The 21800-nt window shown below is 42.4% G+C and overlaps 1 long non-coding RNA gene across 1 annotated transcript in view; it reads right to left on the bottom strand.

Moving 5' to 3' along the window:
- LOC138985924 (uncharacterized) overlaps window positions 1–21800 on the bottom strand; it is an 87650-nt gene that overhangs the window by 7880 nt on the left and 57970 nt on the right. The window contains exon 3 of the long non-coding RNA XR_011462852.1: window positions 3877–4020. This is a non-coding gene — a long non-coding RNA (uncharacterized lncRNA). The remainder of the gene's footprint in view (window positions 1–3876; window positions 4021–21800) is intronic.

The following is a 21800-nucleotide window of genomic DNA, read 5'->3' as shown; positions in this document are numbered from 1 at the left end:
GGGCTTCCCAGGTGGCTCTAGTGGTAAACAGCTCACCTGCCAGTACAGAAGATGTAAGAGACGCAAGTTCAATCCCTGGGTCTGGAAGATCTCCTGGAGGAAGGTATAGCAACCCACTCCAGTACTCTTGCCTGGAGAATCCCATGGACAAAGGAGTCTGGCAGGCTACATTCCATGGGATCACAAAGAGATGGACATGAATGAAGCGACAGAACATGCATGAAGATCAGAAGTACAATGAGGTATCACCTCACACCAGTCAGAATGGCCATCATCAAAAAAATCTACAAACAATAAATGCTGGAGAAGATGTAGAGAAAAGGGAACCCTCCTGCACTGTTGGTGGGAATGTAAATTGGTACAACCACTGTGGAGAACAGGATGGAGGTTCCTTAAGAAACTAAAAACAGGGTTACCATATGATACAGCAACCCCACTCCTGGGCATGTAGCCAGAGAAAAACATGGTTTGAAAGAATGCATGCACCCCAGTGTTCATTGCAATATGTTTATGAATAGGATATGGGAACCTAAATTTCCATTAACAGATGAATGAAGAAAGAAGACGTGGTACGTATATACAGTGGAATATCACTCAGCCATGAAAAGAAAGAAATAACGCCCTTGGCAGCAACACGGTTGGACCTGGAGATGTTCATACGAAGTGAAATAAATCAGACAGAGAAAGGCAAGTATATGAGATTATTTATATGCAGAATCTTTAAAAAAAAAAGATAGAAATGAACTTATTTACAAAACAGAAACAGGTTCACAGACGTAGAGGCTGCAAGCAAGCAAGTGAAGTCGCTCAGTCATGTCCGACTCTTTGCAACCCCATGGATTGTAGCCTACCAGGCTTCTCCGTCCATGGGATTCTCCAGGCAAGAATACTGGAGTGGGTTACCATTTCCTTCTCCAGGGGATCTTCCCAACCCTGGGATCGAACCTGGGTCTCCCGCATTGGAGGCAGACGCTTTAACCTCTGAGCCACCAGGGAAGAACAAGAGGTTGCAACTGGGGTTGTAATTTATGGTTACAACTGGGGAAGAATGGAGAGGGAGGAATAGATTGGGAGATTGGGATTGACATACACACACTACTGTATATAAAACAGATACTCAACAAGGTCCTACTGTGTAGCACAGGGAGCTCTACTCGATACTCCGTAATAACCTAAACAGGAAAAGTATCTGAGAAAGGATCCATGTATATGTATAACTGAATCACTCTGCTATACACCTGAAACTAACACAACACTGTTAATCAACTATGCTCCAGTATAAAATAAAAATTAAAACAAATATCAACTAGCCTCAAATATTCATTTCACCTTTGTTTTTGTTGCTCAATTGCTAAATCATGTCTGACTGTTTGCAACCCCAAGAACTTCAGCATGCCAGGCTTCCCTATCCTTCATTATCTCCTGGAGTTTGCTCAAACTCATGTCCATTGAGTCAGTGATGCTATCTAATCATCTCATCCTCTGCCGCCCACCTCTCCTCCTGCCCTCAACCTTTCCCAGCATCAGGGTCTTTTCCAATTAGTTGGTCTTCACATCGGGTGGCCAGAAAATTGGAGCTTCAACTTCAGCATCAAGCCTCAGGGTATAAATTAATCTTCACATACACATATTACAACCTATAGAAGTGTTGTGGTTAATTGCAGATAATATAACATCATCAAAATAGCTCAAGTCCTCACTCATCTTGCCTATTAAACCAAAAAAAAGGGGGGGGGGGAGGGGGTGGTCTCTCTTTTCCAGAGATGTGTTTCCCATCAAGACCCCTCTGGAGAATGTTTCCAGAACTCTGGAGAATGCTTACTCACAACTGAAGGGTTAATCCAGGTGCCCCACCACCTTTGGGAGGTGCTGGGACTCTAGCTGCGCCCTCTTGGTACTGAGTGAATGCGCCTGAGGAAGCAAGCTGCTTTAGAAACAGCTAGGAATCTGTCACATCAGGTCTCCAGTATGACCTTTCGTTTACTCAGCCTATTTTCCAAAGTCCCCAAAATATTTTAAAACAAATGATTATGTTTAAAAGAGACTACTTTGAAAGGATGGTCACGAAGCAGGGACATTCTAAGAAGAAGCCCAATACTCCAGAGCTATAGGCGGGGGAGCACCCACCCTCGGTCTGCAGGGCGGGGGCGGGGAGAGGACCTGGGGACCGGACCTGGGGACCGGAGGAGGAGTCTGGGGGAGGAGCTTGGCAACGGATCCCACCCACAGGGAGGGAGCTGGGGCGGGGCATTCCAGATTCACCCTTCAGCATCCTGCTGGCGGTCCCACTGGAAACCAGAGCGTAGGGGACCGTGATGTGACCCCAGAGGAGAGAAGGGTACCCAGCGCCTCTGGAGACAAGCGGAGAATCCCCAGCGCTCCTGGGGGGCCTGCCCAGAACCAAGCACTGCACCATCCAGAACCACCATTCCCACTGGTCCCAGTATCTTTCTACCTTCATAATTTATTTGAGGGACTTCCCTGACTTTCTCTATGTCAGGCACTCAGTTGGGGACTCCTTCTCCACAAAAGTTTCCAAAATTCTGATTCTGAAGAAAGGAATAGGGAGTATAGAATAAAACGTGCGTTTCAATGGAAAACTACATGGTTACGTGGCGCACACCCTTTGGGGTCGTCCGATGCTGACTTGTTCTTGCTTTGTCTATTTGTAGCTCTTGGTACCTTAGTAGACACTCCATGCAAACTCTGTCTCCAAGTAGAGTTCCTATTGACTTCCCTCCCTCTTGTAGAAAAACAGATTTACATTCATTTGCATTCAGTTCCTTGACTCCATATCAATTTGTGCTTTTAACTTTTTCTTTGGATCGGACTATAAGATATCCCTGGTTCTCTTATATACAAATAAAATAAAATCTTTAACATAAGTTCATTTTTATATCTGTGGAAGAGTCAGGATTTTACCTTTCTCTGACAATTATCTTTTAACACGAGTCTCATCCTTTTGTATCAAAAAGTACTTGGGATCCTTAAGTAAACTGATCTGAGCCAACTCTAACTTAGCATATCAATGATTTAACACGAAAGAGACTTTAAAAATGAATACGTTGTTATACAAGGTTTGTAGAAAATAAGCAAGTTGATGGCGTGCTAAGGAAATGAAGACTCTGCCTAGCTTGTGAAATGCTGAAATGTTTAATCCCCTAATAGGATCTTATTATCTGATCCTTTCAATTCGTTTTCTTGGCGTGACCATGACTCAGAACTACAACGAGTGGCCGAATCTGATAGTATCCGTGTTTGTTTTCACAGTGTGATGAATGTTTTATTTTCACCTCTTCTCAAGCCTCTGTTGGAGACAACAGGAAGTTGGCTTTCCTGGGTGTGAAAGCCGTTGGATAGGCATCAGATGAAAAGTTCTTCTGAAAGAACTGTAAGTCCACTGGTGGGGCAGGGATCGGGGCGTGGGCAGGCACCTCACTTCAGAGAGCAACCAGAGAAAACAAACAAGGCCAAGATTTCAGAAATAATTGCTTTTAAATTGCTTCCTAGTTATAGATTTCAAGAAATAGTTCCAACTTCATTAGTCAGTCTGTTGCCCTTTCGAAACTGTGTCTTTCCTCATTCAAATGCCAGCACCTGTAAATGTAGCTCCCACCCACTTTGCCTGCCCTAACTTCCACTACTTCCAACAAAAACTTTCCAGTGTCAGAGCTGAATGCTCCTTGGGGCTGAAAGTTCCTGAGCTTCCCCAGACTTCCCATTGCTCCCATCAGGCCCCTCTCGAACTGCCAGTTCACTCACTTCTGAATCACTTTTCTTCCAGTGTAAGTGAATCGTTTCTCCAAGATTAACTCAAATATTACCTCTTCCGTGAAGTTCTAATAGCTCTAGCTGGAAGTGACTTATCATCTGTACCTCTTTGGACACTTGTCGTTTGTCCCGGTCATCGGTTTGGTGGTGCAAGACGGGCCGGCTCCAAGGGGATAAGTGTTACAGGCAGGCTGGAACTGCTGTGGAAATGGGTAAAAGCACCAATCGCCTCTCTTTCCTCTGAAAATGCTAAAACAATTAAGAAATAGATACAGGAGTTGGTTAGATGTCAAAGTGTGAGCTTTATGCTGGCAAAGTAGAATCAGAAGGCATGGTTGGAACCTAAGGATGAAACCAGCTTTCCTATTACCTACCTGAGTTGGGTCAGTTGGGCCAGAAGCCCCACCAGCGGGGGATGTAAACTACTTTAGAGAACACTGGACGCTCCTTAGAAAACGACAAAGAGAACCGCCATATGATCCAGCAATCCCACCCCTGGGCATGTATCCGGCGGGGGCGGAAAGAAACATAATTCAAAAAAACACATGTACCCAATGTTCATTGCAGCACTGTTTACAACTGCCAAGCATGGACGCAACTCAAGTGTCCATCAACAGAGGAATGGATAAAGAAGGCTATACACAGACGTAAAGAACAGGCTTTTGGACTCAGCGGGAGAAGGAGACCGTGGGATAATTTGAGAGATTAGCACGGACACCTATACATTACCATAAGTAAAACAGACAACCGGCGGGAGTTTGATGCATGAAACAGGGCACCCAAAGCTGGTGCTGGGTGAGAACCCGGAGGGATGGGGTTGGGAGGGAGCTGGGAGGGGGTTCAGGATGGTGGCGATGGGGAGGGGACACATGTATACCTATGGCCGATTCTTGTTGACGTATGGCAAAACCATCATAATATTGTAAAGTAATTATCTTCCAATTAAAATAAACAATTTTTTTTAAAAAGAAGATGTGGTACATATATACAATGGAATATACTCAGGCATTAAAGAAAGGAAATTTTGCCATTTGCAACAACATGGGTAGAACTGGAAGGCATCATACTTAGTGAAGTAAGTCATATAGAAAAAGACAAATACTGTATGTTATCACTTACATGTGGAATCTAAAAAATAAAACAAAATCAATGAAAATAACAAAACAGAAACAGACTCACGGATGAAGAGAATAAACTAGTGGTTATCAGTGGGGTGGGAGAAGGGAAAAATAGGTTATGGGATTAAGAGGTATGAACTATAAAATAAATAGCCGCAAGGGAATATTGTACAGCACAGGAAATATAGCCAATATTGTGTAATAACTTTAAATGGAGTATAATCTATAAAAACGTTAAATTGCTATGTTGTACACCTGAAACTAACACAATATTGTAAATCAGTTATACGTTAATAAAACTGATTAAATAAATATGAATGTAAAATATCCATACCTGGTTAGTGGTCACCCTACTAGGCAACACAGATCCAAAGAGCGCAGAAATGAAAGTATGCCCTGATCTGACTTTTCAAGAAGAATCCCAAAACATGCGCGCTTCTTTGTGAAATACCTTGACTTTTGCATTTTGGATCAAATCTTTTTTTTTAAACAGCCTTCAGTTCAGTTCAGTCACTCAGTTGTGTCCGACTCTTTTCGACCCCATGAATTGCAGCACACCAGGCCTCCCTGTCCATCACCAACTCCCGGAGTTCACTCAGACTCACGTCCACTGAGTCAGTGATGCCATCCAGCCATCTCATCCTCTGTCGTCCCCTTCTCCTCCTGCCCCCAATCCCTCCCAGCATCAGACTCTTTTCCAATGAGTCAACTCTTCCCATGAGGTGGCCAAAGTATTGGAGTTTCAGCTTTAGCATGATTCCTTCCAAAGAACACCCAGGACTGATCTCCTTCAAAATGGACTGGTTGGATCTCCTTGCAGTCCAAGGGACTCTCAAGAGTCTTCTCCAACACCACAGTTCAAAAGCATCAATTCTTCGGTGCTCAGCCTTCTTCACAGTTCTACTGAGGTATAATTGATACAAAAACTGCACATACAGCATTGTTTAGTCACTGAGTGGTGTCCAACTCTGCAACCCCATGGACTGCAGCATGCCAGGCTTCCCTGTCCTTCGGTGTCTACAGGAGTTTGCTCAAACTTCTGGCCATTGAATTAGTAAAGCTATCCAACCATCTCCTCCTCTGTCACCACCTTCTCCTCCTACCCTCAGTCCCTTACAGCCTCATGTATATGTTATACAATTTGATGAGTTTGGAAATATGCCCACACACCTGTGTGAAACCACCAGCACAATCAAGAGAATAGATTCATCACCTCCAAATATTTTCTCGTGTCCCTTTTTTTGACTTTTGTGGTAATAACATTTAACAGGAGATCTACCCTCTTAACAAAGTTTTAAATGCACGGTACAGTATTGTCTAGAAGTGGCTCATATTATCTTTCACAGCTGCATATAGGTCAAAGATACCGAGAGGCTATATTCTGCCAGCAAACCAAACACTGCTGTCAGCTTTAGATTTAAGCAATCTTGCTTAGTCTCAGATCACACTCCATATTCACCAACTGTCTCTGTGAGTCACATCTCCTAGATACCAAAGAGACCTCAGGGGGCCAGATGTCCTGCAGGCTCAAGACATATTAGCTCCTGACGTCCTTTCCGTCTCTGATCATAGGATGTGAAGCCAAATCCAGCCTCTGTACCCTGACACCGAATTAAATCTCAGAGACAGAGTTTTGGGTGAAGAAGGAAAGAACAGCTTCATTGCTTTGACGCCAAAGGGACCACTGCAGGCTTGTTGTTGTTGAGTCGCTCAGTCGTGTCCTACTCTCCTCGACCCCATGGACTGCAGCACACCAGGCTTCCCTGTCCTTCACTGTCCCCCAGAGTTTGCTCAAACTCATGTCCATCGCGTCAGTGATGCCATCCAACCATCTCATCCTCTGTCATCTCCTTCTCCTCCTGCCTTCAATCTTTCACAGCATCAGGGTCTTTTCCAATGAGTCAGTTCTTCACATCAGGTCGCCAAATTATTGGAGCTTCAGCTTCGGCATCAGTCCTTCCAATGAATATTGAGGGTTGATTTCCTTTAGGACTGACTGGCTGGGTCTCCTTGCTGTCCAAGGGACTCTCAAGAGTCTTCTCTGGCACAATTTGAAAGCATCAGTTCTTCAGCGCTCAGCCTTCTTTATGGTCCAACTCTCACAGTCATACATGACTACTGGAAAAATCATAGCTTTGACTACATGGATCTTTGTCGGCAAAGCGATATCTCTGCTTTTTAATATACTGTCTAGGTTTGTCATAGCTTTTCTTCCAAGGAGCAAGCATCTTTCAGTTTCATAGCTGCAGTTACCATCTCAGTGATTTTGGAGCCCAAGAAAATAAAATCTGTGCTGTTTCCACCTTTTCCACTTCTATTTGCCATGAAGTGATGGAGCTGGATGCCATGATCTTAGTTTTTTTATGTTGAGTTTTAAGCCAGATTTTTCACTCTCCCTTTTTCCCCTAATCAAGAGGCTCTTTCAGTTCAGTTCAGTTCAGTTCAGTCACTAAGTTGTGTCCGACTCTCTGCGACCCCATGAATCACAGCACGCCAGGCCTCCCTGTCCATCACCAACTCCCAGAGTTCACTCAAACTCATGTCCATAGAGTCAGTGATGCCATCCAGCCATCTCATCCTCTGTCGTCCCCTTCTCCTCCTGCCCCCAATCCCTCCCAGCATCAGGGTCTTTTCCAATGAGTCAACTCTTCGCATGAGGTGGCCAAAGTATAGAGTTTCAGCTTTATCATCATTCCTTCCAAAGAACACCCAGGACTAATCTCCTTTAGAATGGACTGGTTGGATCTCCTTGCAGTCCGAGGGACTCTCAAGAGTCCTCTCTAACACCACAGTTCAAAAGCGTTCATTCTTCAGTGCTCAGCTTTCTTCACAGTCCAACTCTCACATCCATACATGACTACTGGAAAAACCATAGCCTTGACTAGATGGACCTTTGTTGGCAAAGTAATGTCTCTGCTTTTCAATACGTTATCTAGGTTGGTCATAATTTTCCTTCCAAGGAGTAAGCGTCTTTTAATTTCATGGCTGAAATCACCAGTTCCTCTTAACTTTCTACTATTAAAGTGCTATCACCTGCATATCTGAAGTTGCTGATATTTCTCCCAGCAATCTGGATTCCAGTTTGTGACTCATTCAGCTTGGCTTTCGCATAAATGTACTCTGCATACAAGTTAAATAAGCAGGGCCCTCAAAACGGTGTGTCCCATCCCAACCCAGGGGGAGTTGTGAGGAGTTTTATAGTCAAGGGTAGGGTTGCTGATACGGAATGGGTGTGTGCAGGGCCCTCACGCCTTCAATCCAGAGATTGCCTGGAGTGAGGTGATGATGGGGAACTGTGACCTTCTATGAAATGAAGAGTGTCTCATCAAGTAGTTAACATCTTCCATTTGGTGGGGGCTTAGTTCTGCAGAAGAGCTCAAAGATATTGCTCTGTGTACCCCTTGAGAGAGCACCAGAACTCTGCCCCAAGGCTGCACTAATGTTTCTTGTCTCTGCATCCCCTCCCTTCCCTGATTAACAGCTGTTTGAATCTGCCCCTTGGAACTCAAGGAAGTTCATGGAGGCTGAATGAAGCCTGTTTCCTGTAATCAAGAAAGGTTTTTGTGCCCAGGAGCCCCATTGAGTCCTGCTCCGTTTCAGGACCATATCAAGATTTTTAACGCCATGAGTCAGAGACCAAATCTTACAGTTTTCTGAAGCTCTCATTAGTGCCTGCAACAGCGATCCCATTTTCAAAGACTCTTGATATTTGTTGTTGTTGCTATTGTATCAGAAAAGGCAATCTTGTTTTATCAGAGGCATATTCCATTTAGAGCAAAATTAACATGTAAAACTGCACATTTATAACAGATAAATTAGTAGGTGATTTTATGTCTACCTATAGAATTATTTAAATGGCAACTTTCTCTACCATGTTAAAGATACAGTGCCAGAATCAAAAAGTAATATTGTATGCTATTATTTGGGGATATATCAATTGCACCAAGAAGTGATGCTAAGCTGATATTCTCAAAACAATTATCAATAAAACAGAAACATATCTGACAATCAGGACTTCTTTCAGAACTAAAAAATAAATAACTACTATTTCTCCAAAGAGGATATACCATGTGCCAAAAAGCACATGAAAATGTGCTCAACATTGTTAGTCATCAGGGAAATAAAATCACAATGAGATATCACTTCACATCTACCAGGAAAGTAACATATTAGCAGGGATGTGGGGAAATAGAACTCCCCACATAGCTGGTGGAGATGTAAAACAGTGCAGCCATATGGAATACAGTTTGGCAATTTCTGAAAAAGTTAAACATGGAATTACCATATAAGCCACCAATGCCACTTCCAGTTATAGCCTCAAAAGAATTAAAAGCAGAAATTCAGATACGTATGACAATGTTCAGCATGTTCATAAAAGCCAAATTGTGGGAACAATTCAAGCATCTACCAACAAGTGAATGAACCAAGAAAATGTGGTATAGACACACAACAGAATGTTATTAATCCTTGAAAATGAATGAGTGAAATTCTTATACAGGTGACAAATGGATGAACTTTGAAAACATTATGCTAAGTGAAATAAACCAGATATGAAAGAATGAATATTGTGTAATTCTAGTTATATGTGTATCTTAGTCATTTTGAGCTACTTTAACAAAATGCCATAGACTACATGATTTGAACAACAGAAACATATTTCTCATGGTTCTGGACGTTGAGAAGGCCAAGATGAAAGTGCCTGTGTGGTCAGGTTCTGACGAGAACACGCTTCCTGGTTTGCAGACGGCTGTGTGTTCACATGGTGGAAAGAGACCATCTCTCACTTCTCTGGAGAAGGCGATGGCACCCCACTCCAGTGCTCTTGCCTGGAGAATCCCATGGACGGAGGAGCCTGGTGGGCTGCAGTCCATGGGGTCGCTAAGAGTCGGACACGACTGAGCGACTTCACTTTCACTTCTCACTTTCATGCATTGGAGAAGGAAATGGCAACCCACTCCAGTGTTCTTGCCTGGAGAATCCCAGGGACGGGGGAGCCTGGTGGGCTGCCATCTATGGGGTCGCACAGAATCAGATACGACTGAAGTGACTTAGCAGCAGCTCTCTTCTCTACTAATAAGGGCACTAATTCCTCTATTGAAGCCTCCACCCTTATGACAATCACCTCCCAAAGGCCCCCTTCCAGGTGGCATCACACTGGGGTTTAGGGCTTTGACATATGCGAAGCCAGGGGTTGGGAGAGAGGGGAATGGGAGTTACTTTTTAATGGATACAGAGTTCTACTGGGGACATTAAAGAAACTCCTAGAAATGCATACTGCTATTGGTTGTACATCATTATAAGAATATTTAATGCCTCTGAATTGAACAAGTATAAGGGGGCCACCTGATGCGAAGATCTGACTCATTGGAAAAGACCCTGATGCTGGGAAAGATTGAAGGAAGGAGGAGAAGGAGATGACAGAGGATAAGATGGTTGGATGGCATCACTGACTCAATGGACATGAGTTTGAGTAAGTTCCGGAACCTGGTGATGGACAGGGAGGCTTGGCGTGCTGTAGTCCATGGGGTCACAAAGAGTCAGACATGACTGAGAGGCTGAACTTCTGACTGAACTGAAATGGTTAAAATGGTAAATTTTGTGTTATGTATATTTTACCATAATTTTTAAAAACCTAATTTGCTCTTTGAATTCTCTAGACTACTGCTTCCCATCCACTCCCAATTTTTGCTAATAACTGAGTAGTATTGGACACATACAATTTAACAGAATTTGAGTTCTGAACTAGCCTTCAAAGTTGCCATCTTGTCACAGGCAATAGAGTGTATAAGAACGTAAAATTTAAATATCAAGGCAAGTCACTGAAAACTGTATTATTCCTTTCATTGGTAAAAGACATCCAAAATGTCATAAGCCTAAGGCCTAAAAAAGAGCATTATTAAAACGTTTAAAGAAAGTCTGCAAATTTGGTCCCAGGATAACACATAGAAATTTGAAGGTTGTGTTAAAACTTAGTACAAAGCTTTAAAATGTGACTGAGATCATGCAACAATTCAAAAATACCAGAGTATCTTAGATAAACCGTGTCCATCTTGAAGTCCAACAGAAAAAAAGGTAAATCTTAATCAGGCCTCATAATTTTGCTGCAATGAGAGCAGATTAGCTTGGTCTATCAGAGATCCCTTCCAAAAGCTTTTACTGAAGAAATGTTGAAACTTGTGCCCACCCCACCCCAGGCTCTGTTTTCACTTTCTTGTTTGCGCAGGTTCCCTGAGTTCCCAAGGGCAGATTCAAGCAGTTATCAATTAGGACGGGGATGTGATGAAACACACATGAGATGAAACAGAAACACAGGAAAGACAGTCAAGAAACAATAGGGCAGCCATGGGGCAGGGTCCTGGCTCCTCTTCAAGGAATGCACATATTCATATCTGTGAGTTGTTTTACAGAAACTCCCACCCAGGTGGAAGACCTGAGATTCCTGTTTCCTGTTCAGGCTGAGCGTGAGATTCCTGTTTCCTCACCACCAACCAATCAGAAGAGAGTCACACACCCTGCAACCCTCACTCCAAATTTTACCTTTAAAAAAACTTGCCCCTAAAGCATCAGGGAGTTCGGGCCTTTTGAGCATGAACCACCTGTTCTTCTTGCTTGGTCCTGCCATAAACCTTTCTCTGCTGCAGACTCTGACGTTTCAGTCTGCCTGGCCTCACTGTGTATCAGGCATATTGAACTTGAGCTGAACGACAGTGCCAGAGCAGTTCATTATATGACAGGTTCAATGGTCAAGGTGGTGCCCGTCTATTGACTCCAAGAGCAACAGTGTTCAGTAAGGTTCTACAAAGCTTTACCCGAGTTACACTCAGTCTGAAAACCCACAGCGCTAAGATCAAGGTCACAATTTCTTTGGATTTAATTCAGCATCTTAAATTTTGATGAGAATGACCACTGTTGGATTGGCCTGTTTAAAGTAAAAGTAATTCTAGCTGATCGATGCTCACCCTCCAAGCTCCCTCATAGTTCCACCATATTTTGATTTTATAGTGATTGTTGAATACACATTCCTGTGACCCACACACAGTGAGGCTAAATAAACCAAACCGTCAGAGTTTGGAGCAGAGAAAAGTTCATTGCAAGGGCTAAGGAAAGAGTACAGGCAGCTGGCTCAGGCTCAAAAGACCCAAACTCCCCGATGGGGTTCAGGAAAAGGGTTTTAAAAGGTCGGGGGAGGGAGGAGAGTCACAGTGTATGTGACCAGCTTGTGCACAATTCTCTGATTGGCTGATGATAAGGTAACAGGGCAGTGTCACAGGGGTCACCATCATGAACTTCAGGCTCAGTAGGCCTGGGGGCTATGTCATGATAATCAAGTGGTTAACTTCTTCCATTTAGTGGGGGTTTAGTATCTGCAACACAACTCAGGAATGTGCATCAGACACTGTAATCCATGTCCTTCAGGGAGGAACTAACGATTCTGTTAACTGCTATATGGCTGATCTATAGTTTAAATTGTTACCAGTTCCCTTGGTCCAAGTGCTATTTTTTGTTACTACATGTTCACATCCTTTCAATTATTAATTGTTGAGCTATGTTTCTGTGACTCAGTGGAGGCCTGGGAGAAGAGCAACTTTTCTACAAACAAGAGGCAGGCAGAGGATATGGGGCGGGGGGTTTGGGGGAGGCTCTGTCCCCAAAAGGCCTCATAGGGTCCTGCTCAGTTACATTATTGCAAAAATTGCTGATATATCCAGCTTTTCCCATCTAAAGACTATTAATTTGGGGACGACATGTACCCACAGTCTTGAGCTTATGATGACTACTTAACTCAATGCTTAATAAGATATTAGCAACTGTCAATTAAGCTTTAATGATAGTATTAAAATGCAAGCTAGAATAATTCATATACTTTTCTGTGACTTGGAAACAGAACTTTTGTTCCACAGAGCAAAATCTATTGAAACAGCTTTTATGCATAAATCCAAACAGAATAATTTGCATGAAACTGATAATAATTAACTCACATTTGCATAGGGCTTTAAGACTTACAAAGTGTTTTAACATTCATTTCCTCATTTAATCCTCATTACTAAGTTGTTTTGTGGGCTATAAACTGAATATTTAAATTTTCTGTTACACAATCTGAAACAAAAACAGTGCAAATAGTAGTGGCTCTAAGAGTGAGCTGAGGACTAACTTAAATTTACAGAAGAAACCTCACAATTTTTTTTCTTGATGAAACCAGCAACAATTTCCTTGAAACTAGAATTATAACATTTAATGATTCTTGAGCTTAAATTACAGGTTCAAACTGTTCCACAACATTACATTTTGTAGGCAAGTGAAGTTCAAATGCAAAGATAAAAATGAATAAGTAGATATAAGACTAGTCAAGCCTTTCATCACCACAAAAAGACAAACAAGAAAGGTTAAAGATCTGCTGCTCAAAATAAGTGTGAAATAACCCCAAACTATTTTAGAAGGATTTTAGTTTCTAAAATTAGTTTGCTCTCCTTATATTTTGAGGACTTTTTGGTTCCAAACATATGACAACAATAAATAAAATATTTTAAAAGAGTATTTAAAATTATGACATTTGAAACTGAGATAACCAACTCCAAGGAGCAAATGGAAACATTCAATACTGCACAGCACATCTGAGGGCCTATGGGTCTCTGCGTACAGGCAGAGAATTGTGGGAATCTGGCCCCTGATGAAGAACAGGTTGGCATGGGGTCATGCACTCTTAACAGCAGTAGGAATAGATGCTGTCAACTGTATGAGCCTCATGCCTAGAGAAGCAGGTGAACACTCACGTCACCTGGCAACAAGATGCTGAGCCAAGCCACCCCCATCATCACTGAGGGACAAGACCCAAGAACCTCCAGAAGGAGACATGATTCTGGATCAGAGCCGCAGGGTGGTCAAGTGGGAGGCAGGTGGATGGAACTTCAAAATGACTAAGCAGGGAGAAATAAGTACAGAGAGAGAGACAACGACCTTCAACACATGATGAGCCTGCAAAATAAACAAATAAAACTATAGCTAAGAGAGACCATCCATAAATCAGAATATAAATTAATGCCAATCAAATTGCTTGGTATGCTCAAAGGGATAAGTAAACAATGATACCCATAAAAATAAATCAGAAATTCAAAGCAGTTAACAATAAAATAAGAACAGATGATGGTAAAAATTAGTAAAATTAAATCTATGAGTGTTGAAACTAAAGCACAATAAATAGACAAGATAAAGCCCTGGTTGGATTTAAAAAGAAAAAGGAATTAGTAACTGGGAAGAAAACAGTCTCTAAAGAATGCACTCAGAATGCAGCATTGAGAGACAAAGAGATTCTAAAAATATCTACATCTATATGGACACACAGAGAGAAACGTACACTCATTGGCATCACCGACTCAACGGACGTGAGTTTGAGCAAGCTCAGGGAGTTGGTGATGGACAGGGAAGCCTGGCGTAATGCAGTCCAGGGGTCGCAAAGAGTCTGCACTGAAATGAACAGAGAGAGGCTCAAGGAACACCTAAGAGCAGTACCATAAGAATAGAATGAAGGAGATGGATGGTGGAGAAGAAATCTTTTCAAAGATAATTGCTCAGATTTTCTGGAATTGACAAGAACAAGCCAATGAATTTTAAAGTTAGATAAAATGAAAGTTTTACTAGAACAGCATAAAAACATTGAATTTGACTCAAGAAAAAAGGTAATTCCTGAATAAACAGCCATTAAAGAAAGTGAATTAATCTTTCAAAATCTTTACGAAAAGAGGACCCCAATTCCCCACAATATACAAGTACATTTACCCCATCTTCAAGGAATAATTTCTGTTACATAAAATGATAAGTTAATGCAAAGACTATTATTAAGCTCTAGCAATTAAAATGGTGTGGGGCTTATGCAGGAAAGGAAAAATGTATGAAATAGTCACATCAATATATTAATATTGAAACAGAGATATCCCTATAAATCAACAGAGAAAGGGCAGGTTAATTAATAAACATCCTAGGATCATAACCATGGAAACACATAGTTAAACATACAGGAAAAAATGAGACCCCCTACCTTATGTCATACACAAAATACATTTCAGATACATTAAACATCAAAAAGGGGGAATTATTTTAGCATTAAAACTTTCAGAAGCAAAAGCAGGATATTTTTATAATGTTTATGGATAGAGTACAAACCCCTGGGGATAAAATTATTTTTAAAATTCCAAGTTAAACCTTAAAGTGTCTATGTCTCAAAAAGCATCCTTTTAAAAAGTTAAATTTGAGTCATAAACTGGGAGAAGAGAGCATGGAACCACTAAAAGGTGAACATCTAGAAATCAGAGGAAGTCCCCAATTCAAAAAGAGGCAAACCACCCAGCGGCGAAGAATACAGACAGACAATTTACAAAGAACCATATGTTTGAAAAGATGCTTCAGTTCAGTTCAGTCGCTCAGTCGTGTCCGACTCTTTTTGACCCCAAGGACTGCAGCACACCAGGCTTCTCTGTCCATCACCAACTCCTGGAGCTTACTCAAACTCATGTCTATCGAATCGGTGATGCCATCCAACCATCTCATCCTCTGTAGTCCGCTTCTCCTCCTGCCTTCAGTCTTTCCCAGCATCAGGGTCTTTTCAAATGAGTCAGTTCTTCGCATCAGGTGGCCAAAGTATTGGAGTTTCAGCTTCAGCGTCAGTCCTTCCAATGAATATTCAGGACTGATTTCCTTTAGGATGGACTGGTTGGATCTCCTTGCAGTCCAAGAGACTCTCAAGAGTCTTCTCCAACACCACAGTTCAAAAGCATCAATTCTTTGGCACCCAGCTTTCTTTATAGTCCAACTCTCACATTTATATATAACTACTGGATAAACAATAGCTTCGACTAGACGGACCTTTGTTGGCAAAGTAATGTCTCTGCTTTTTAATATGCTGTGTAGGTTGATATCTTTATCAGGCATCCCTAGATATAGGCCCTGAAAATCACACATATGCATGAAAACAGATAGAAAGATGGAGGGGTGTGTGTGTGTGTGTGTGTGTGTGCATACACACATGTGTACATGTACCCAGTTCATATCTGGTCCCTGAAGATCGTCTGCTCCATACCTACCTACCTACTTCCCTGCCTACATACATACACAGCCTTTCATTGCATTATGACTTATAATGAAAAAAAAAAGTTTAAGACAGAAACCATCTAAGTATCCACAATTGAAAAAGAGAAAAGCACTGTTTAATAATACTACAGAGTGCTATAGAACAGTCTAAATGGATAAATAAGAACTAAGAGCATTGTAATATATAAATCTGGGAAATAGAGTTGAGAGAAAGAAGTCTAGTTGCCAAATCACATAGACAGTTCAATTTCATATATTTAAAACCAGACAAAATGGGGACTTCCCTGGTGGTCCAGTGGCTAAGACCCTGCACTCGCAACAGAGAGGGCCTGAGTGTGACCCCTGGTCAGGGAGCTAGATCTCACATACAGCAGCTCAGAGTTCACATGCCTCAACCAGAGACCCCGTGTGCCGTGAATAAGACTTGGTGAAGCCATTAAATAAATAGGTGTTTTTTTTTTTAATTGAAAAAAGATTTTTTTTTTCTTTTTTTTTCTCAGGCAGGTTGATTCCTCCAGTTCCATTCTTCTTTCTCAAGATTGCTTTGACTATTCGAGGTTTTTTGTATTTCCATAAAAACTGTGAAATTATTTGTTCTAGTTCTGTGAAAAAGAGCATTGGTGACTTGATAGGGATTGTGCTAATCCTCTAGATTGCTTTGGGTAGTATACTCATTTTCACTATATTGAATCTTCTGATCAATGACCATAGTATATTTCTTCATCTATTTGTGTCATGTTTGATTTCTTTCATCAGTGTTTTATAGTTTTCTATATATAGATCTTATATATATAGATCTTAAAAAAGATTTTTAAAAAAACAGACAAATTCTAGTATTTGTGAGGAAACATGTATTTGTTTTGGAATTTTTGCTTGCTGGTTTGTCTTTGGCCACACCACAAGGCTGGCAGGATCTTAGTTCCCGGACCAGCAACCAAATGTATGCCCCCTGCAGGGGAAGCACAGAGCTCTAACCACTAGGCCACCAGGGACCTCCCAGGAGGCATATACTTGTGGTGAGAGTTGCACAAAAGCTCATGATGAACATCAACACAGAAGGTATCTCTGGGGAGGAAGCGAGAGTGATGGATTCAGGAGGGGTGCAACTCAGATTGAAACACTGAACTAAAGTCAATGTGGAAGAGATTTACTAGAACCGAGATGTTGATACAAGCCTGTGTGTTAGGTAATTGTAAATGTGTTTGAATATTTTCTAATAAAAATATGCTTTCAATAATTTGCATCAGAATATTCCAAACGAAAGCTAATTGACAAAAAGTTGGTTGGCTAAACAAAAGCAAAACTCTAAATTCACAAATAATATAAAAAGTAAAAAAGGCTAACACTTTCAGGCCAAGTGTCATTTATTAAATAAAAATAAATAACAATTTGTAATAAATCAGTAGAGTGTGTTTTCAGTAAAAAAAAAAAAAAAAAGTCTATGAATGACCCTCTGAGCATCAACTAGAAAATGCTGAGATGCAGCACAAAACGAGATACTATTTTCTTAGAAATGGAATCCATAAACTCATGCAGCTGGTTATAAAAGCCGACACATGTCGTGATATAATTTCAAGGTTTCATTTTATATCGCTTCTATAGAAATCAGTCTTTGAGAGCTCATTTGGAGGTTCTAGCAGGGCAGCGCAGCTACTCCTACACCTATGACCAAATAACAGTCCTCCTCTGTCCGGGAAGGTGATCCTCTCCCACCGAAAGCCCACCTTTGGGGGGGGCTGCACGTGGAGCAGTGAGGCAGGAAGGGGACACCCACCTGCTGGCCAGACCAGCCAAACCAGCCCTGGCCATCAGTGGGGTGACAGCTGTCGCAGCCAGGTTGCTCTCACATCCAGAGATCACTCTCTGTCCTCGAACATGTGTTCCAAAATCTGTGGAACCACAGAAACAGCACCAAAGTGGCAGCTCCAAGCCCGAGCCCCAGATTGGCTGGGTCTTTGCCTTACCGGGTCCCATCCAGGTACAGGGCTCCTCGAGCCCAGTCCAGCCCTGACTCAGCTCTAACAAAGGATTCAAGTCTAAGAACCATCACTCCGTGGGCTCCGAGCTTTATCTTACTGAGCTAAATGATCTGACCTTCCAACCCAGCACCTCACGAAATTACATCATTTAATCCTCCCAATAATTCTATGACTTGAGCAGTTTTGTTTTGTTTTGTTTTTTTCAAGAACAGAAAGAGAAACAAAATTCAGAACAGTGGAGGAATACAAGGTTACAGAGCTGGAAGATGGCTCAATTAAGATTTGAACCTAGGTCAGTTCAGTTCAGTTCAGTTCAGTCGCTCAGTCGTGTCTGACTCTTTACGACTCCATGAATCGCAGCACACCAGGCCTCCCCGTCCATCACCAGCTCCCGGAGTTCACTCAGACTCACGTCCATTGAGTCAGCGATGCCATCTAGCCATCTCATCCTCTGTCATCCCCTTCTCCTCCTGTCCCCAGTCCCTGCCAGCATCACCTGCCTGCAAAATCCCATGACTTGAACACCTTAACATGGTCCTGGAAACTTATCCTTTTTTTTTTTTTTTTTTTGAGTTTTAAGACTGTTTTGCTTAATGAAGAAAAATGGCAGTTTATTACTTCTCAGAATTACAACTATCAATCTGAATATTGTTACCCATGACAACCAAGTGGCACAGAAGGAGTTTAGCATTTAAAACACACAAAACTGCATGGAGCCCAGAGACCTCTCAGAGGGGCTTTTTATCAACCTTACAAGGGAACTTTCAACAGGATTTTGAACCCTATCCTTCTGATTAGAACACCTGAATGAACCAATCCTTGCTAGAATCCTCCACCCCTAGATGAAGACGGATCCAACACCTCCAACCTCTGGCTGGGGTCCTGTTTCAAATTGGATAAAATCTTCCAGAAACAAGGCAGTTCCTCCCAGTTAACCCAGTTTTCTTACTGCCTGAAGTTTTCCAGAACTAAGGCTCTTGAGGACCAAGACGGGCAAACTAAGACACGCACTGGCCACTTCCCTTTGACGGCCGAGATGCTCTCAAGAACGACGTTATTTCCACACTAGTTCACCTAGTCCTGGGCTGTCTCCTCCTCCCATTTAATACCCTCTCCTACCAACTCAGCATCCTTCAAGCACAAACCACACATATTAAAACAACAAGCCGATTCTGTATGATTCTTGGGTCTAACTGGAACTCCTGAAAGCCCTACCATAACGTACTTACTGAGAACAACCTTCCCAATTCGAGTTAGACAACAGGCTTACCGAGGCACAACATGTCCATAGCCACTATGGCCTACAGATGAACACACACATCCCCAGCGCGTCAGCCATTCCCCAAAGGCCCAGACCCACCTCTCTAGTCCCACAGCCCGTTATTTCCCTAAATAGACCTTTTATCTTGTCAAAACTCATCTAGCTGCCATTTCTCTGAAAGAACCTTTGTGGATCTCTGTTCAAGGTGTTCTTCCCACTTAGAATACCTTGCTTCCTCCCCGTCACTCCTGGCAAATTATAGCCTATTTCTCAAGGCACATCACGAATGGTGCCTAACAAATATTATACTTCTCAATAACGAACATTCCACGGTGCTTGTATCCTGGCTATTTGGGTGAGCATGTTATCTCTTCTACCAGATGAAAATCACTGAGGGCAGGGATGATTTATCTTAAGGCTGTCTCTCACCCACATCTTCATAGATACCTACAGTGGCCTAAGAACACAATAGAAAGTCAATTTTAAAAATCTTTCAAATTCAATTGAGAAGTCGAAGGAAGGTCAAGAAAACTGTTACCTAATAAATTAGAATATTTTCTGTTTTCCCAAATCGGAAAAGACAAATCATATATTCTATACATTAATTTCTAACTATATAAAATAGGGGCTCCCCTGGTGGCTCAGACATTAAAGAATCTGCCTGCAATGTGGGAGACCCCAGTTTGATCCCTGGATTGGGAAGATCCTCTGGAGAAGGGATAGGCTACTCACTCCAGCATTCTGGCCTGGAGAATTGGCTTCCCTGTTGGCTCAGCTGGTAAAGAATCTGCCTGCAATGCAGGAGACCCCATTTCGATCCCTGGGTTGGGAAGATCCCCTGAAGAAGGGATAGGCTACCCAGTCCAGTATTCTTCGGCTTCCCTTGTGGCTCAGCTGGTAAAAAATTCACCTGCAAGGCGGGAGACCTGGGTTCCATCCCTGGGTTGGGAAGAGTCCCTGGAGAAGGGTACGGCTACCCACTCCAGTATTCTGGCCTGGAAAATTCCATGGACTGTGTAGTCCATGGGGTCTCAAAGAGTCGGACACAAGTAAGTGACCTTCACTTCACTTCATATAAAATAGAGACTTTATATTATACAAGCATAAATCAATTTAAGAAGAAACCACCAAAGGGGAAATTCCCCAGGGTGGGAGGTATCTAGTTTCCAGTTACTAACGGATTTTAACTGTCATCTCATCCCAAAGTTGGTGACCCTGAGAAATCAGTACATACACGTTATAGCTTCTGACCATTAATATAATTATGTTCCATTTCCCTAGTTGTTTTCAGCCCAATACTTATTCAAATGCTTGGGGTTCTCCACCTCCCTTCCTAAAAGTATTTCCTTCAATATGCTAAATGTGTAAAAGAAACTTTTGCTGAATCCTTGCCAGAACACACCCAACGATGGAGGCTAGCGCAAATATACCTCCTGAGTCATGCAAGTACAGGAATATCCACCATCTAGAGAGAATAACTCTTGCCTGGAGATCCCATGGATGGAGGAGCCTGGTGGGCTGCAGTCCTTGGGGTCGCTAAGAGTCGGGCACAATTGAGCGACTTCATTTTCATTTTTCACTTTCGTGCATTGGAGAAGGAAATGGCAACCCACTCCAGTGTTCTTGCCTGGAGAATCCCAGGGACAGAGGAGCCTAGTGGGCTGCCGTCTATGGGGTCGCACAGAGTCAGACACGACTGAAACGACTTAGCAGCGGCAGCAGCTCCACCATCTAAAGAGAAAAACAGCCTAGTAATATAGGAGGCCTCAAAGACTGAAGGCACTGGCAAGTCTTAAGGCACTGCAACTGAACATTCTGCAGCGAGGAATCTTTGTTTTCTCCTGAAGGGAAAAATTCTAGCTTCACCCTGATGGAGGTAGACACCAATGGGACCAGGCTGATAAAATTAAAAACCTGAAGAAGCCGGGGTAAGAAGTCAGGCTGAGATAGGAAAGCTGAACATTAAGGTTTAGACTGCATCAGAGGCAGGGCTCGGTAAGCCAGGAGGTATTGGCAGAAGCTACAGAACCTCAGCTAGCAGTTACCAGGAGTAATCCACAGGTCTGGGAGCCAAACTTGGGGGACAGAGGTGATGGGTCTTGGGGCTCAGGACCAAGTCAAGCAATGGAAACACAAAAAAGTCAAAGCAGAGGAAAGGAGAACAATGGGATTTCAGTGACCAAGATAGATATAAACACAGAATTCTGAATGTCACAGTGACCAAGACATGGGTGCCAAGAGTAAGAACGCAAGAGTCTGGTTTGTGAAATAATTGATTTCTGAAACTGACACTCTCTGACTTCCTTTATGCATTTTACTAATTGTGAAGCATTCTGAGTTTACAGGTAGATGAAGAAAGTAATTAAACTAGCTGGAGTCCAGGGCCCTTCTGGATACAGGTGAATTCTCCTGGCAGCTGGAACAGTAGATGAGCTGGGTTTGGCAGATTGTGTTTTCCAGATGTGCTCATCACAACATCTCCAAACAAACTTGCTCTTCTGTAGTTCGATCTTACCACATCCCTACCAAGAATCCAAGTCTCAACACCCTATGGGAGCGGCTTGCTTGACCTACAAAACAAATGTGGCA

Source organism: Bos mutus, chromosome 27 (assembly GCF_027580195.1).
Source record: "Bos mutus isolate GX-2022 chromosome 27, NWIPB_WYAK_1.1, whole genome shotgun sequence".
Taxonomy (NCBI): domain Eukaryota; kingdom Metazoa; phylum Chordata; class Mammalia; order Artiodactyla; family Bovidae; genus Bos; species Bos mutus.
The sequence above is the reverse complement of the archived record's forward strand: the minus strand, read 5'-3'. Positions and strand labels throughout refer to the sequence as shown.